The following is a 3852-nucleotide window of genomic DNA, read 5'->3' as shown; positions in this document are numbered from 1 at the left end:
TAGTGCTGAAGCCAAGCATAAAGGATTTTGAGCATAACTTTGCTAGCATGTGAAATGAGCACAATTGTATAGTAGTTTGAACATTTGGGGGCTTCCATGGTGGCTCAGCAGTAAAGAATTTACCTTCAGTGTAGGAGCCACAGAAGACGTGGATTCAATCCCTATTTCAGGAGTATCCCATGGAGAAGGGCATGGGAGCCCACTCCAGTATTAGTGCCTGGAGAATTCCTTGACAGATGAGTCTGGCAGGCTACAGTCCATGGGGTCACAAAGAGTCGGACACGACTGAAGTGACTTAGCACGTAAAAACTGAACATTTTTTTGGCATTGCCCTTCTTTGCGATTGGAATGAAAGCACATTTTCCAGTCCTGTGGTCACTGTTGGATTTTTCAAATTTGCTGACATATTGAGTGCAACACCTTAACAGCATTATCTTTTAGGATTTGAAATAGCTCAGCTGGAATTTCGCCACCTCCACTAGCTTTGTTCATAGTAATGCTTCCTAAGGCTCACTACTTCACACTCCAGGCTGTCCGGCTATAGGTGAGTGATCACACATTGTGATTATCTGGTTCATTAAGACCTTTCTTGTATAGTTCTTCTGTGTAGTCTAATACACAGAATTTACTTTTGCACTAATATTTTTATCATGGAACCAGTACAGTTATTACTTCTAAAATTAAAAAGGGTTAAAAAAGAAAATCTATTATTTCTGTATTTTTTATTTAATTTATGTGACTGTGGAAAGCAAGTTTAGAATATTCAATATTTTTATACTTCTCTTAATTGCTAACAGTTAAAATATATTGCACTTAGCCTATTTCCTTAAAGTGCTGTGCAGAGTCCAATTATAGTCTATTTTACAAATTGTCCAGATTTGTAGCAGTTAACACCATCTAAAAGATCTGAAAGGCTCTGTATATTTTGTTAAATAGATAATGCTCCATGTACTTGCAATCTGCTTACTTTGCTTTGAACTGAAGTTTTCTTTACATGTGGAAAATTCTTTACCATGCATTGATCTGAGGAGGCCCAATCAGTTTCTCTGTCAGAATCCTTTATATAATTTTTAATAAGGACACCTTTAACTGAATGTTCAAAGTGCCTTTTTTTAATCATGTACTTTCTTTGCATTGATGACCCCATATAATAATTCAAGAAGTGAATTTATTTCACTGCCAACTGAAGCATTTTTTTTTTAAGAATTCTTTTCAAAACTCAAATTTTGAGAAAGCTTGCTAAGCACGTGGCAGTAAAACTTTAAGGGATAATCATTTATATCACATCAGTTGATATGTTCTACATCTAGTATTCTTACATTTCCTCTTTATTTCTTCTGGACTGGAACTCAGTACAGACCATAATTCTCAGTCTTAAACCTTTCGTTCTTATTTCCTCTTACAGTGGACCTGTTAATCAAAATATAAGCATATGGATGTGAGTCAATGAGTTAACAAAAGAGAGTCACTCTTTTTAGAAAGCGGTAAACATAAATATTAAAAATAAACCAATTTAAAGCTTTATAGTTATGATCGTTTCCTTCACTTTTAACATTTGTACTTTCTTCCTTTTTGCATAATGCTAAAATTTTCATGAGGATTTTGGGAAAAACTTCATCAGTGTCTAGATAACAATTTATTTATACCATATCTTCTGATATGATGCACTCTCAGTTCATGGTAATGATTTCATTTTATTAGTTTATAAAGGATATTTGGTATTTTACCCATAAGTTTTGGTCAAAGTGATCTTTTTCATTAAATATTTAAAAATTTTATTCTACAGTGATGAAATTTGAACTTTTTAAAAAATTCATTCACTCAATCACACTGATATATCTACTAGGCATGAGTATGTGAGCCAGAATCTGCCAAGATATGGGAGGAATATAGAAATAACTAAATCGGTGTCTCAAAGAGCACACAGTGTGATGAGTGGCAGTAGCACTTGCAATTACTTTATAGTAGTCTCAAAGCTGTAGCAGAATTAGCTAGTATGTTTTGTAGAATAGGGAAAAGAAAATACTACTTTTTCATGGGGCAGCTGCGGAATAATCTAAGATACAAGAGAATTTTATGGGTAAAGAAGGAATTTGGTATATTCTAGAAGAAAAGGGCAACATGAACAATGCAAAGAAACAATTATTTTGTAGATAGTAACTAGATTGACTTAGGCAGCTTTATCTCCCAAACGAAATACTTAGAGTGCTTCTCATATTGAGTTGAAGAGAAATGACAGAAGGTGTAACTAGAGAGATGAATACGTGTATATTTAAAGCTAATCTGATGCCTATCACTCTTGGGTTCTTCCCATATTTTAACCGTCTTATTCTTCACTATGACGCCTCTGTGTTACGTGCTGTAGTATACAATTTGTACAGATAAGGGAATGAATTTAAGACATTAAATTTAGCCAGAGTTACTGATGAGTGGCCATGCCCCAGGCATTTGTCACTTCTTAGCCCACCCAGTTTCTTCTGTACCAATAAAGGGCATTGGTTTCCAGATGAAGTATTTTGTCTTTGTATTAAAGTAAGTGGAAAGCAAGTACTAGCATGATTAGATCTGAGACTGAGAAAGCTTATCCCAGCAGACAGCCCTGTAGACACTGGCGGAGAAGCAGGGATTAATAGATAAAAAGTCATTCTAACAGACAAGGCAGAAGATAATAATTGTTCCAAACAGGGCAGAGCATGTGGTTCTCTTTATGGAGAGTGAGATGGAGAGAGATTATGAGACAGTGAAGAGGGATGTGAAGAAGGTGAAGTGAAGAAGGATAACCTTCCATGTAGTGAGCTGATTTATGTGCCAGATTTTGCTTTCCCTTTCGGATATTGTGTCAGTTGACTTCTCATGGTAATCCTATTTCTTCATCTGCCCAATCAACAAATGATTATGCTATTTTATAAGAAGTAGGAGATATGATAGTGAATGAAAACATAGATCTGCTGTCAAGGAGTTTATAGTTTACTTCTGTAGATTTCCTTTACAAATGTGGAAAGATCAAATCAGAGACTTTATCTCTTCCAAATTCACACAGTGATCAGCCTTATATTGCTACCTCCCATTCTTCTGACTTTGTTTATCACATCTCTACCAAGGAAGTCCAGTATCTCCACTTATTTCTTGAAGGTCTTTGTTTTGTATTGCTCCAAGGAGTCAAACCAGCAAATGATTAGAACTTGCTCTAGGTGTTGTCAGAACACTGCATAGCAATTTATGAGTAGGTGGGGTACCCAGGTGGCACCAGTGATAAAGAACACACCTGTCAGTGCAGAATATACAAGAGACACAGGTTCAATCCCTGGGTTGGAAAGATAGAGGAGAGCATGGCAACCCACTCCAGTATTCTTTCCTGGAGAATCCCATGGGCAGGGGAGCCTGGCTGGCCATAGTCCCATAGAGTTGCAAAGTCAGACATAACTGAAGCAACTTAGCATGGACACATGCACGAATTCATGATAAAAAATTCTTCTTCATTGAATCTCATATTCTATTTCATCTTCCAGTCTGCCTCTCTAGATCCACTTATGTATGTGTATACTTGCTTCCTGATAGTACAACTTAGTCAAGTATGGACACTTTTTGGCATGTCAGCTGTTTCTTACTGGAAAAGAGACTTGCATTACCACTTCAGCAGTGCTAATGCATGACAATATTGCCTGACTGTAATGTGGGCAACTGGGGAAGATCTAGAAGAAACATGTATTTTTGTAAGAGGCATCTGCCTCCTCTGAAGTCATTGTACAGTTTCCAATCAAGAATTTGTTGATCACTGGATGAAGTGAAGCTATTCCTACAAATGCAAAAGACTCAGATAAAAATCTGGAGGGTCAAGATTCTCAGGTTCAT

Source organism: Bos mutus, chromosome 7 (genome assembly GCF_027580195.1).
Source record: "Bos mutus isolate GX-2022 chromosome 7, NWIPB_WYAK_1.1, whole genome shotgun sequence".
Classification (NCBI taxonomy): Eukaryota; Metazoa; Chordata; class Mammalia; order Artiodactyla; family Bovidae; genus Bos; species Bos mutus.
The sequence above is the reverse complement of the archived record's forward strand: the minus strand, read 5'-3'. Positions refer to the sequence as shown.